Below are 14,629 nucleotides of genomic sequence, written 5' to 3'. Positions count from 1 at the left end.
TAGTGCATGGGGCACTTGGTCCTGTTCTGATCTATGGCTTGATTGCTGAGCTAGTGTGGTCAACAACTTGCCCCCACCCCCTCGGCATCACTGTCCAACCGCATTGCTAATTAAAGTATAACTAAAGGCAAAACTTATTTTTACCATTTTGGATAGTGCAAGGGAGGGTTTAACACCCTGTCAGTTTTTTTTGCCATCTGTGTCCCATTGAGGAGATTGCTCTTCACTTCCTGTCCCATGGCCAGAACAGGAAGTGAGAGGAAATCCCTCCAAAGTGAGGAAAACCCCTCATTGTTACCTGATCTAGTGTGTGGGATACGTGCAGCATTGTGCAGAGTCCAAGTTTGGCCATAGCAATATATTAACCACTAGCCGACCGCCTCACAACGATATACGTCGGCAGAATGACACGGGCAGGCAGAATCACGTACCTGTACGTGATCTGCCTCCCGCGGGGGGGGGTCCGATTGGACCCCCCCCCCCGATGCCCGAGGCGGTCGGCATATCTCCCCCGGCGATCGGAGGTGAGGGGGAGGCCATCCATTCGTGCCCCCCCCCTCGCGATCGCTCCCGGCCAATGAGATCATTCCTCTGCTGCTGTATGGTAAACAGCAGCAGAGGAAATTATGTCATCTCTCCTCGGCTCGGTATTTTCCGTTCCGGCGCCGAGGAGAGAAGCCATCCGAGTGATGGTAAAACACACACACACAGTAGAACATGCCAGGCATACAATACACCCCCCTTTACCCCCCAATCCCCCCGATCACCCCCTAATCACCCCCCCCCTGTCACACTGACCCCCTGTCACACTGATTACTGCATGGTGTCAATTTGTGACAGTTAGTGTGGTAGGGCAGTTAGTATTAGCCCCCTTTAGGTCTAGGGTACCCCCCTAACCCCTCCTAATAAAGTTTTAACCCCTTGATCACCCCCCGTCGCCAGTGTCACTAAGCGATCATTTTTCTGATCGCTGTATTAGTGTCACTGGTGACGCTAGTTAGGGAGGTAAATATTTAGGTTCGCGGTCATCATTTTATAGCGTCAGGGACCCCCATATACTACCTAATAAATGTTTTAACCCCTTGATTGCCCCCTAGTTAACCCTTTCACCAGTGATCACCGTATAACTGTTACGGGTGACGCTGGTTAGTTAGTTTATTTTTTATAGTGTCAGGGCACCCGCCGTTTATTACCGAATAAAGGTTTAGCCCCTTGATCGCCCGGGGGTGATATGCGTTGCCCCAGGCAGCGTCAGGTTAGCGCCAGTAGCGCTAACACCCACGTACGCAGCATACGCCTCCCTTAGTGGTATAGTATCTGAACGGATCAATATCTGATCCGATCAGATCTATACTAGCGTCCCCAGCAGTTTAGGGTTCCCAAAAACGCAGTGTTAGCGGGATCAGCCCAGATACCTGCTAGCACCTGCGTTTTGCCCCTCCACCCAGCCCAGCCCACCCAAGTGCAGTATCGATCGATCACTGACACTTACAAAACACTAAACGCATAACTGCAGCAATCGCAGAGTCAGGCCTTGATCCCTGCGATCGCTAACAGTTTTTGTGGTAGCATTTTGGTGAACTGGCGAGCACCAGCCCCAAGCAGCGTCAGGTTAGCGCCAGTACCGCTAACATCCACGCACCGTACACCTCCCCTAGTGGTATATTATCTGAATGGATCAATATCTGATCCGATCAGATCTATACTAGTGTCCTCAGCAGTTTAGGGTTCCCAAAAACGCAGTGTTAGTGGGATCAGCCCAGATACCTGCTAGCACCTGCGTTTTGCCCCTCTGCCCGGACCAGCTCAACCCAGCCCACCCAAGTGCAGTATCGATCGATCATTGTCACTTACAAAACACTAAACGCATAACTGCAGCGTTCGCAGAGTCAGGCCTGATCCCTGCGATCGCTAACAGTTTTTTTGGTAGCGTTTTGGTGAACTGGCAAGCACCAGGGGCCTAGTACACCCCGGTCGTAGTCAAACCAGCACTGCAGTAACACTTGGTGACGTGGCGAGTCCCATAAGTGCAGTTCAAGCTGGTGAGGTGGCAAGCACAAGTAGTGTCCCGCTGCCACCAAGAAGAAGACAAACAGGCCCTTCGTGCCCATAGTGCCCTTCCTGCTGCATTCGCCAATCCTAATTGGGAACCCACCGCTTCTGCAGCACCCGTACTTCCCCCATTCACATCCCCAACCAAATGCAGTCGGCTGCATGAAAGGCATTTTCTTTATGTCCTCCCGAGTACCCCTACCCAACGAACCCCTCCCCCCCAAAAAAAAGATGTCGTGTCTGCAGCAAGCACGGATATAGGCGTGACACCCGCTATTATTGTCCCTCCTGTCCTGACAATCCTGGTCTTTGCATTGGTGAATGTTTTGAACGCTACCATACACTAGTTGAGTATTAGCGTAGGGTACAGCATTGCACAGACTAGGCACACTTTCACAGGGTCTCCCAAGATGCCATCGCATTTTGAGAGACCCGAACCTGGAACCGGTTACAGTTATAAAAGTTAAAGTTACAAAAAAAAGTGTAAAAAAAAAAAAAAAACACAAAAAAAATATAAAAAAAATAATTGTTGTTTCATTGTTCTCTCTCTCTCTATTCTCTCTCTATTGTTCTGCTCTTTTTTACTGTATTCTATTCTGCAATGTTTTATTGTTATTATGTTTTATTAAGTTTGCTTTTCAGGTATGCAATTTTTTATACTTTACCGTTTACTGTGTTTTATTGTTAACCATTTTTTTGTCTTCAGGTACGCCATTCACGACTTTGAGTGCTTATACCAGAATGATGCCTGCAGGTTTAGGTATCATCTTAATATCATTCCTTTCAGCCAGCGGTCGGCTTTCATGTAAAAGAAATCCTAGCGGCTAATTAGCCTCTAGACTGCTTTTACAAGCAGTGGGAAGGAATGCCCCCCCCCCCCCCCCACCGTCTTCCGTGTTTTTCTCTGGCTCTCCTGTCTCAACACGGAACTGAGAATGCAGTCGGTGATTCAGCCAGCTGACCATAGAGCTGATCAGAGACCAGAGTGGCTCCAAACATCTCTATGGCCTAAAAAACCGGAAGCTACGAGCATTTCATGATTTAGATTTGATTCGCCGGATGTAAACAGCGCCATTGGGAAATTGGGAAAACATTTTATCACACCGATCTTGGTGTGGTGTGGACCCCAATTTTTTCAAAAAAGAGTACCTGTCACTACCTATTGCTATCATAGGGGATATTTACATTCCCTGAGATAATAACAATAAAAATGATTAAAAAAAAAAAAAAATGTAAGGAACGGTTTAAAAATAAGATAAAAAAGCAAAAAAATAATAAAGGAAAAAAAAAAAGCACCCCTGTCCCCCCCTGCTCTCGCGCTAAGGCGAACGCAAGCGTCGGTGTGGCGTCAAATGTAAACAGCAACTGCACCATGCATGTGAGGTATCACCGCGAAGGTCAGATCGAGGGCAGTAATTTTAGCAGTAGACCTCCTCTGTAAATCTAAAGTGGTAACCTGTAAAGGCTTTTAAAGGCTTTTAAAAACGTATTTATTTTGTTGCCACTGCACGTTTGTGCGCAATTTTAAAGCATGTCATGTTTGGTATCCGTGTACTCAGCCTAAGATCATCTTTTTTATTTCATCAAACATTTGGGCAATATAGTGTGTTTTAGTGCATTCAAATTTTAAAAAGTGTGTTTTTTCCCAAGAAAAGCTTTTGAAAAATCGCTGCGCAAATACTGTGTGAAAAAAAAATGAAACACCCACCATTTTAATCTGTAGGGCATTTGCTTTAAAAAAATATATAATGTTTGGGGGTTCAAAGTAATTTTCTTGCAAAAAAAAAATTATTTTTTCATGTAAGCAAAAAGTGTCAGAAAGGGCTTTGTCTTCAAGTGGTTAGAAGAGTGGGTGATGTTTGACATAAGCTTCTAAATGTGTGCATAAAATGCCAGTACAGTTCAACCCCCCCCCCCCCCAAACTACCCCATTTTGGAAAGTAGACACCCCAAGCTATTTGCTGAGAGGCATGTCGAGTCTATGGAATATTTTATATTGTGACACAAAAGACAAATTTTTTTTTTTTTTTTTTTTGCACAAAGTTGTCACTAAATGATATATTGCTCAAACATGCCATGGGGATATGTGATATTACACCTCAAAATACATTCTGTTGCTTCTCCTGAGTACGGGGATACCACATGTGTGAGACTTTTTGGGAGTCTAGCCGCGTGCGGGACCCCGAAAACCAAGCACCGCCTTCAGGCTTTCTAAGGGCGTAAATTTTTGATTTCACTCTTCACTGCCTATCACAGTTTCGGAGGCCATGGAATGGCCAGGTGGCACAAAACCCCCCCAAATGACCCTATTTTGGAAAGTAGACACCCCAAACTATTTGCTGAGAGGTATAGTGAGTATTTTGCAGACCTCACTTTTTGTCACAAAGTTTTGAAAATTGAAAAAAGAAAAAAAAATTTTTTTTTTCTTGGCTTTCTTCATTTTCAAAAACAAATGAGAGCTGCAAAATACTCACCATGCCTCTCAGCAAATAGCTTGGGGTGTCTACTTTCCAAAATGGGGTCATTTGGAGGGGGGGTTGTGCCACCTGGGCATTCCATGGCCTCCGAAACTGTGATAGGCAGTGAAGAGGAATGCAATCAAAAATTTACGCCCTTAGAAATCCTGAAGGCGGTGATTGGTTTTCGGGGGCCCCGTACGCGGCTAGGCTCCCAAAAAGTTCCACACATGTGGTATCCCCATACTCAGGAGAAGCAGCTAAATGTATTTTGGGGTGCAATTCCACATATGCCCATGGCCTGTGTGAGCAATATATCATTTAATTTTATCATTGTAATTTTTTTTTTTTTTTTTGTCATTATTCAATCACTTGGGACAAAAAAAAATATTATTCAATGGGCTCAACATGCCTCTCAGCAATTTCCTTGGGGTGTCTACTTTCCAAAATGGGGTCATTTGGGGTGGTTTGTACTGCCCTGCCATTTTAGCACCTCAAGAAATGACATAGACAGTCATAAACTAAAAGCTGTGTAAATTCCAGAAAATTTACCCTAGTTTGTAGACGCTATAACTTTTGCGCAAACCAATAAATATACGCTTATTGACATTTTTTTTTACCAAAGACATGTGGCCGAATACATTTTGGCCTAAATGTATGACTAAAATTGAGTTTATTAGATTTTTTTTTTATAACAAAAAGTAGAAAATATCATTTTTTAAAAAAATTTTTGGTCTTTTTCCGTTTATAGCGCAAAAAATAAAAACCGCAGAGGTGATCAAATACCATCAAAAGAAAGCTCTATTTGTGGGAAGAAAAGGACGCAAATTTCGTTTGGGTACAGCATTGCATGACCGCGCAATTAGCAGTTAAAGCGACGTAGTGCCAAATTGTAAAAAGTGCTCTGGTCAGGAAGGGGGTAAATCCTTCCGGGGCTGAATTGGTTAAAGAAAAGTTCAGCAAGTCATCTGGAAACACTTATAAACTGTAACGGTGGTGAAACAGAAGTCTGCAGACTAGCGGATCAACAGCACCTGCCATGGGGAGCAGAATGCGGCCTGGCTGGTCCACACCCAAAGGGGATGCTTCCTAGAAGAGGTAGACTTAGTCCCTGCACTCTCCCTAGGCCTCCGGAGCCTTTCCCTATCTCTAAGTACTGTCTCTAACAGACGGGGAAGTTATCCCTACACTAGCCACTCGCATAAAGCGCGCCAAGCCCAGGAGCCAGAGTCTTAGCCACTTTCTGCCCACGCTACAGACGAATGACGGCTACAGCATGGGCTTCCAGTGCCAAGAGGGCGTCAATAGACATCCTCCTGTGATCATGCAGGGGGCGCGTGGCCAGCGCACACTGTGATCTCAGAGACCTTGGGACTAGGCTGATCACAGAACAGGGTAAAGGGCCAATCACAGCAGGCCCTCTACCACATGATCAGCTGTCATCCAATGACAGCTGATCAGGAAGTAAACAGAAGCTGGTTACCGGCTTTTTTTTTGCCTCATGATCAGCGTGAGGAGAAAGAATAAAGCCGGTAACTGGGGATATCGGTCCCGATCTGTACTGCTAATCAGTACCCACGATTGCCGTCTATCAGTGCCCACCAGTTCCACCTTTCAATGACAGTGCCCACCAGTGCCACCTTTCAGTGCCCACCAGTTCCACCTTTCAGTGCCATCAGTGCCACCTATCAGTCCCATCAGTGCCTCATCATCAGTGTCACCTACCAGATTCCCCCTCTTTTCCTGTTTTCTTTTTCTTACACTCTCAATGATAAGGTAAACAGGATAAATCTCCCTAGCGAGGACACAGACAGCAGTAAACATCTTATAGGTGTTCTAATCCCTCTCTACTATACCCCCCCCCCCAAAAAAAATTGCCTTTAGTTATGCTTTAACCACCTCAATACCGCGTCATAGCCAAAAAAACAGCTACAGCATGGCTCTGTTGTTCTGGTAGGGCTTCCATGGACATCCTCCCAGAATATCCCTGCAATGCGCCATCCTGGGGCATACAATGGAAATGTTCTATGACTGCTATTGCCTTTCACAGCATCCCTTTACCATGTGATCAGCTGTGTCCAATCACAGCTGATCCCATGTAAACAAACTTGTCAGTTATCAGCATTTCTTTCCTCACACGCTGTCACAGCGTGAGGAAAGGATGGCCAATAACCAGCAAGTTTGACAGGGCACATCTACACTGATAAACAGGGCACTGGTCATCAGTGCCCTAATTATCAGTGCAGCCCCATTTCCAATTCCAATCGCTGCTCATCAGTGCAGCTTATCAGTGCCCATCAGTAAACATAAGTACAGTCTCACCGGCCCACATCAGTGGAGGAAAATTACTTATTTGCAAAATTTTATAACAGAAACTAAGAAAAACATTTTTCTTTCTAAATTTTCATTCTTTTTTCGCTTGTTTAACAAAAAAATAAAAACCCAGTGGTGATTGATTAAATACCATCAAAAGAAAGCTCTATCTGCCTTACTAAATGAAAAAAAAATGTAATTTTACAGGGTTGCATCACCGTCCAACTGTCATTCAAAGTGCAACAGCACTGAAAGCTGAAAATTGTCCTGGGCAGGAAGAGGGTGAAAGTAACCCGTTGGCAAGTGGTTAAGTGAGACTGACAGGCACAGAGGGTTGAGGGGACAGTGATGGGCAGCGAACACTGATCTGAGGAGGTGGTAAGAGCGCACGCAAGGGAGAGGGACATAAGATCTCCAGCCCCGTGCCTCCTCCACTCTACCTTGTACATGGAAAGACTCAGATCTGAGCATGCCCTGGGACACACTTTTTAGGGGAACCTAGAATCTTAGCATGCCTTAGTAACCCCTGCAGGGAACCCTCTAATCCCAACATGCCCAGGGACACTCTGCAGATGGGACGGGTCCTTTTAATCCAGGATGTCTTAGATTCAACATGGGACGCATTTTGTCCTATATTGTTAGAAGGACAACAGTTGAAATCTCTGACGGCCTCCATTGTTTTTTTGACCGTGCCATGGGCAGATGCTGGTGGCCAGCTCATTGGTTGTCAGGACACTGGCAGCTGGCCCACACAACATCACTGGTTTCTATGATGCACTATGACAACCAATGCCTCAGGGTGGCTCAGGGGCTAAACATACGCAGGGCATGCACTGAGGAATGGAGTATACAATTTGGCCACACCCATCATTCAATGCAGTGCGCTACATGCACAGTAATTAGCCACGTCCATGCTTCACCCCTCTGCTCAGACCACACACATTCTGTCCCATATTGCCAAAACAAAGGTGGCAACCCTAACAGCATCTAAGTGGCAGTGAGTATTTTAGTGATAACTGCTTTTTTATTTTTCATTTGCGTTTTCAATAAAAAGTACAAAAATATACAAAATTCTAATAGGACAAAAGGCAAACAAATAGCAATTCAAAACAGTGGTGGGTAGCAATTTGGTAAATGGAACTCAAGTACCATCTAAATCTCAAATTCCCCCACCAGTTTCTTGATAGACCAATTTAAATTACCTTATGACCCTATAACCAAAATCAAGGAAAAGAAAAGAAAGTGAAAAAATTACAAAGAGCAAGAAGAAGAGGAAGAAAAAAAAAGGATCCAGGTAATAGAGTAACCATCGTACCAATCTCAAAGAAAGGTTGACAGATATTGGATCCAAAGATCCCACATTTTGTCAAAGAAGGCCAATTTATCATTGAACAGTGCTGAGAGCCTTTTGTTAACCATAATCCAAGATAACTGGGAAGTCAATAATTCAAATGGGATCGTGGGAGATTTCCAAGATCTAGCAATAGAAATTCTAGCAGCCACAAAAATGAATGTGATTAGTCGCCTAGTGTTTCTCAGAGTTGCCAACCCTCCGAAGCAAAATTTACGGGCAGGACACCAAAATTTACAAACGGCACCATTTTTTAAAATTTTTTTCTGGTGAATCAGGCCATTTACTGGCAGCCACATTTTTTTACTGACACTGCTAAAAAGTACCTAAAATTGCAGTTTTCAGTGCTAAACAGTGCAAATATCAATATTTAAACTATAAACACATATCTAGTGCTATTAGCAATGTGTTTAAGTTAAACAAAAGTAAAAAAACATATTTCTGTATTGACACGAAGGTAAGGGTACTAGAACCCAGTCAGCACAGAGTTCCCCCTTACATCAGAGTCTGCAGGATTCCCCCTTACAGTGAAACAAAACTCTTATGTAAAGGGGAACACTGCAAATCATGATCTAAGGTGGAACTCTGATGTAGAAGGGGGGGGGGGCTCTGGTGACCAGAGACCACCTTATATCAGAGTCCACTGTGTTCCCTTTACATCAGAGTTCCCAATTACATCAGGGTCCGCAGATTAAATTCCCCCTTGCACTGTAAGGTGGAATCCTGCAGACTGATGTAAAGGGGAATGCCAGGAACTCTGATGTGGGGGCACTCTGGTGACCAGAGACCACCTTCCGTAGAGTGAATACACTAAGGTAAGGGGAGTTACTAATATAGGTGGAAACCTTTATATCAGTGCCCCCTTACATTATTGTATTCACTCCATCCTTACATCAGTGACCCCCCCCCCCCTCAGACTGGCCTGGCGGAGCTGTCACTGACCTCCCCTCAGTTGCACCGTGCAGGAATCAGTCAAAAGGCTCCAGCTTGGTGGCTCTGGGTTTTATCCTACAGGGGACGGTCAGAGACTGCGGATATACTACAGGAGACGGTCAGAGGCTGCGGATATACTACAGGAGATGGTCAGAGGCTGCGGATATACTACAGGAGACGGTCAGAGACTGCAGATATGGTACAGGAGATGATCAGAGACTGCATATATAGTACAGGAGATGATCAGAGACTGCAGACATACTACAGGAGATGATCAGAGGCTGCAGATATAGTACAGGAGATGATCAGAGGCTGCGGATATAGTACAGGAGACCAAATGTGCTCACTACTACTTATTCAGATAAAAAAATATATGAATAAACACCTCAAGACCATCAAGCACAATACATAATCAATTATATTATGAGCAAACAGTACACACACTATACAGACACAATATACAGCAGCACTTTTCATCAGAAAATCAGCTAAATCACATTGCTGCTGCCTCCCCTCCTGGCATGCTGGGGTTTGTAGTGCCCGAGACACATGAGGTGGTAACTCTGGAGATGACTGAAGAGGCTGTGCCTGGGCTGGACTGATGAGCACTGCAGGTAATAGTTAGAGATTGAGGGAGATCTCAGAAAACATCCTCCCTAATCAGTTTTAGAAACAAAGCAGATCTGACACAAAAAACGATCTACTGTACACAGCAAGCCTGCTACACAGCCCATCCTCCGCCCCTTCTCCTGCCCACTAAGACCACAAGGCAATGAGAGACATTTAGCTAATCAGTAGCTTACCCTCCTCTGCTAAGCTGAACACATAGTAGGTGAGGTTGAAAAAAGACACAAGTCCATCAAGTCCAACCTATGTGTGTGATTATGTGTCAGTATTACATTACTCCACTCCTCCCCCTCCCAGCATCTCCTATGCAGAAATCGAATAAGGCGCCCGTGGAAGGAAGGGGGAGGGTACAAGAAACACAAGTAAGCAGGCGCAGCAGTGAGCAGGGAATGATCGGAGACTCTCTGCATGCTTCGGAACTGCACATGCACAGTTCCGAGCCGGGACCGTCATATTTTACGGGCAAGATTTTTTTTTCACGGATTTTCACGGACATGAAAAAATAGCCCCATTTTTACGGGCTGCCCGTAAAAACACAGACGGTGGGCAACACTGGTGTGTCTCAGTAATCCCATTGGTAAGTGTCCTAACAGAGCCTGCTGGAGTGATTTGACCAGATTCACTTGTGTGAGTGAGAAGATAAAATTGTACACTCAAATCCAAAACCTCTGCACTTTCCAACATGTCCACCAGGTATGAAAGGTGGTTGCTTCTTGACCGCAGCCCCTGAAGCATTGAGAAGAGGCTCCCAGAACACACTTTGCTATTCTCACTGGTATCATACTTCAAAAGTACCCACTTTTTTCTTTTTAGGACAGCGGGGGATACTAATTAAAAAGCAATAAACTGGAGTTGGGCTTCAGGCCCAAGGTGCTGCTTTAAAAGGACACTGAGATATTAACTATTTTCTTTTTAATGCAAATGGATGCTATTCTGGATCCCCTGTGCAAGAGGGAGGTAACTGCAATACCGATCTACTTCTGACTGATTGTAGCCAGCAATAGATCACTATTTAAAGTTATGTGTTGCTGCAGAGCTGCATGATCTAGAGACCCCCCCCCAAAAAAAAAAAATATATATATATATATATATATATATATATATATATATATATATATATACATACAGTACATTGTCAATAGCTGATGATTGGGCAGACTAGGCAAAATACCATCTTGTATGGAAGAGATGTGCCCACAGTGCCTTACTTCAACAGAAGCTTCTGTTTGGGCAAATTTCTTTAATACAGATATAGGTTTTAGACTTGACGTTTTAATAAATATAGAATCTTTTTTGCAGCAGCAGCAGCAAATGAAGTTATGTTTCTTTGGGTGTGCAGTGGTGCATACCTGGGATTTCCCAGCCAAACAGCATCAAATCCAGTGTAACAGGTTCCTAAGTGTGTTCTTACAGGAGTGGCACCTTAGTTCTGAAGCACAAAGATGTAGATACTGTATTATTGTGTAGTGGTCGGGGGTCATATCATAAGAGTGTAGCTTAGAACCCAAAGCAAAGTCTAAAGCAGGGGTCTCCAAACATTCTAAATAAAGGGCCAGTTTACTATCCTTCAGAATTTAGGAGAGAAGCACTGTGGCCGGTGGGAGTAGAAACTGTCCTGGCATCGGTAACAGCACCCCATCACTGGTCTTAGTGGAAGGAATAGTGTCCCGTCATTGGTGCCAGTGAGAAGAATAGTGCATCGTCATTGGTGTCAGTGAGAGGAATAGTGCCCTATCATTGGAGTCAGTGGGAGTAATAGTGCCCAATTGTTAATGTCAGTGGGAGGAATAGTGCCCTGTCATTGGAGTCAGTGGGAGGAATAGTGCCCCCCTCATTACAGCATGGTCCCCAGTGAGCCCCTCTTACAACAGGGTCCACAGAGAAACTCCCTAGTTACATCAGGGTCCCCAGAGAGCCCCCCCCCTTTCATCAGGGTCCCCAGAGAGGGCGGGCAGTGAGAGATGATGTAATCTCTCTGCTGCCCGCAGCTGCACAGTAAGGGCGGAACAGCGGTGATGTAGGGCGTGCGGTAAGAGATGATGTCATCTCTCTGCTCTCTCGCCCACCCACTGGCCAGCTCTCCCATGCTGCCTGCCCGATCTCCAGCTCTCCCGTTCTGATTGCCGGCTCTCTGGCTCTGTCATGCGGCTATGGGCCCCAGAAGCCATCCCCTAGCGACGCCACTAGTTAGGAGCATTCAGCATATTTTTCTGCTGGAAAAACACTACAAGAAACTCTTTTTATGCTCTCTGAAGCTCAAAAAATGCTAATAGCCTAAAGTAGTGTGCATGGACACATAGGATAATACTATTTAGGTTCAGAAAAAAAAATGCTAATAATAATGCTTTAAGGTTCTAGGAGCTTAAAAAAAATGCTAGTGTGCATGCAGCCCAAAACACAGGCAGCAAAAAATAAACTTATGGTGGCTTACAGCTTCCTTACTCTATTCATCACTTCAACTCTATCATTTCTCAGCAGTGCTGGCCAGTGAAGAATTTAATCAAGCACGATCCGTGCTTGATCAGCTTCAGCGGGGTACAAAGGTGCCCTTGAAGTGGACCTGTTGTGTCTTTAATGCTATCACATAGGGGCTATCAGCCTCCCATGTAATGGAAAAAAAGTTAAAGTGGAACTTAACCCTAAAAGGGAAGTTCTGCTTTATGTCCTTCTCTCCTTTTTTTTAAGGGGGAGGGGAGTGGGTACCAAGATTTGGTAGGTACTCACTTCCTTTTCCATGCTGGATTGCCTAGGTGATTTCACTGGAGGTTTGACAAACCAAACCCACCAACCCCCCTCCCCCCTTCCCACCTGCCCGCCCGCAACCTCTTGGGACACATCACAATTTCCAGGAGGCTGCCGGACCATTTACAGTTATGCCCCGTACACACGATCAGACATTGATCGGACATTGATCGGACATTCCGACAACAAAATCCATGGATTTTTTCCGACGGATGTTGGCTCAAACTTGTTTTGCGTACACACGGTCGCACAAAGTTGTTGGAATTTCCGCTCGCCAAGAACGCGGTGACGTACACCACGTACGACGAGACTAGAAAAGGCCATTTCAAAGCCAAGCGCGGCACCCTTTGGGCTCCTTTTGCTAATCTCGTGTTAGTAAAAGTTTGGTGAGAGACGATTCGCGCTTTTTCAGACTCGTGGTTTTCAGATCGTTTTCTGCTGTTCAGTTTGTGCTTGTGGGTTTGTATCTGGTCTTCAGTGCGTGCAGCAAGCTACGCGTGACTCAGTCATTGTGTTCTTGTTCGTTCGTTACTGTTTTTCAGGTCACTCTTCACAGGCCTTGCTGTTCTTCAGTGCGTTCTGTTACTTCGTTCTGAGCAGCCGACCGTTTTCTAGCCATGTTGCGTATACGTACTCCTCGTAGAGTTCGTGCTGTGCTGGGGCTTGGTGTTGGGGTCCTTACCTTGACTCAAGTCCAGTCCATGAACAGGGTGGGGAGGAGTTCATGGACCAAGAATTGGTTGCTTCAGCGTGACCAGTTCTGTCACATGCCTTTGCTCCGTGAGATCCGTGAGAATAATCCTGATGATTTCAGGAACTTTCTCTAGATGACGGACCCCGTATTTCACCGTTTGTTGGCTTTGCTGACCCCCTATATCAGCAGGCAGGATACCTGCATGAGGCAAGCCATCACTCCGGAGCAGAGAAGCCTGCAGGACCTCAAGTTCTCGACAGGCATCTCCCCCCAGGCTCTAGGGATCATTATCCCAGAGACCTGTTCTGCCATCATCCAGGTCCTGCAGAAGGAGTATATGAAGGTAAGATTTTTATCCTTTAATATCACATTTTATTGTATTTAATGTTTGCTAATATATTGTATTGTCTCCTGGCCCTATATTCACCTCATGTAGTCACTTAACAATGTATTTTGTCAGCTCCATAGTAGTGCTTTACCCCAAACACCCCCTAAAATGTTTTTAAATGTGATTTGTGCTTTAAATTCAGGCAGAGTGCCAGAGGCTTTTTTTGGGGGGTCCCCAAATCATTTGGAACCCTCCCTCCCCCCAACTGCTAAGCCAGCTGATAACAATTCTCTATCTATCCTCAATCATCTATCTGGTGACTTTGCCAAACCCATACACACTATGCCCACCTCTTTAGTGGTCAGATGTATGGATGAATTGCCCAAAGCATGTATTGCAAGGGCCTGCCTGTATACTTTTTCCAATGGTACTGTTTAAATTTTTTGTATCCTATTATTATCTTGATAGGTAATAGCAGAATGTCCAAATGTGCTCAAATGTGTACAATGTGTATTTATATCTTTGTATTATGACACTTCTTACCTGTCCAGTGGGCTGCCAATAGTGTAACTAAGGAGGGGCTGGCCAAAGTAATACCCATTATTTAGGAATTCATCTCTCAATGAAGTGGAGAGGGTTACCTGTCCAAGAGCTGCTCCCCCCTATAATGTTAGAAATGGCCCATGGGGGGGGGGGGTAATCTGATAGGTGTACCTTATACTTTGGTCTTTAAAAACTCCCTCAAATAAATGTTATCTTGATGTTGGCCAAGAATGTTTGTGTCTAATCTGCTTTCCCTGTTTATGTACAAAATGACTAATTTGGTTTTTTTGTTTTGAATCCACAGTTTCCTTCCACGCCACAGGAATGGCAGACTGTGGCCTCCCACTTTGCCCAGCGGTGGGACTTTCCTAACTGCGGAGGGGCAATTGATGGGAAACACGTCCACATCGTCCCACCACCCAACTCGGGGTCACACTATTATAATTATAAGGGGTTCAGTAGTATTGTGATGTTGGCGGTGGTGTCGGCTACTTATGACTTCCTCTATGTGGACATGGGAAACAATGGCCGGATGTCCAATGGTGGAGTCATTGCCCAGACAGAGTTCTACAGGCATCTTCAGAATGGCA

At 45.0% G+C, this 14,629-nt stretch overlaps 1 protein-coding gene across 1 annotated transcript in view; it reads right to left on the bottom strand.

Moving 5' to 3' along the window:
- Window positions 1-9,955, bottom strand: part of LOC141140829 (protein kinase C epsilon type-like) — a 99,651-nt gene extending 89,696 nt beyond the window's left edge. Inside the window, exon 1 of the transcript XR_012244004.1 lies at window positions 9,909-9,955. The gene's annotated coding sequence lies outside the window, so the exon portion shown is untranslated. The remainder of the gene's footprint in view (window positions 1-9,908) is intronic.
- Window positions 9,956-14,629: the final 4,674 nt, after the last annotated feature.

This window comes from Aquarana catesbeiana, linkage group LG04, assembly GCF_042186555.1.
Source record: "Aquarana catesbeiana isolate 2022-GZ linkage group LG04, ASM4218655v1, whole genome shotgun sequence".
Taxonomy (NCBI): domain Eukaryota; kingdom Metazoa; phylum Chordata; class Amphibia; order Anura; family Ranidae; genus Aquarana; species Aquarana catesbeiana.
Note: the sequence above shows the minus strand (reverse complement) of the source record. Positions and strands in the feature narration are given on the sequence as shown.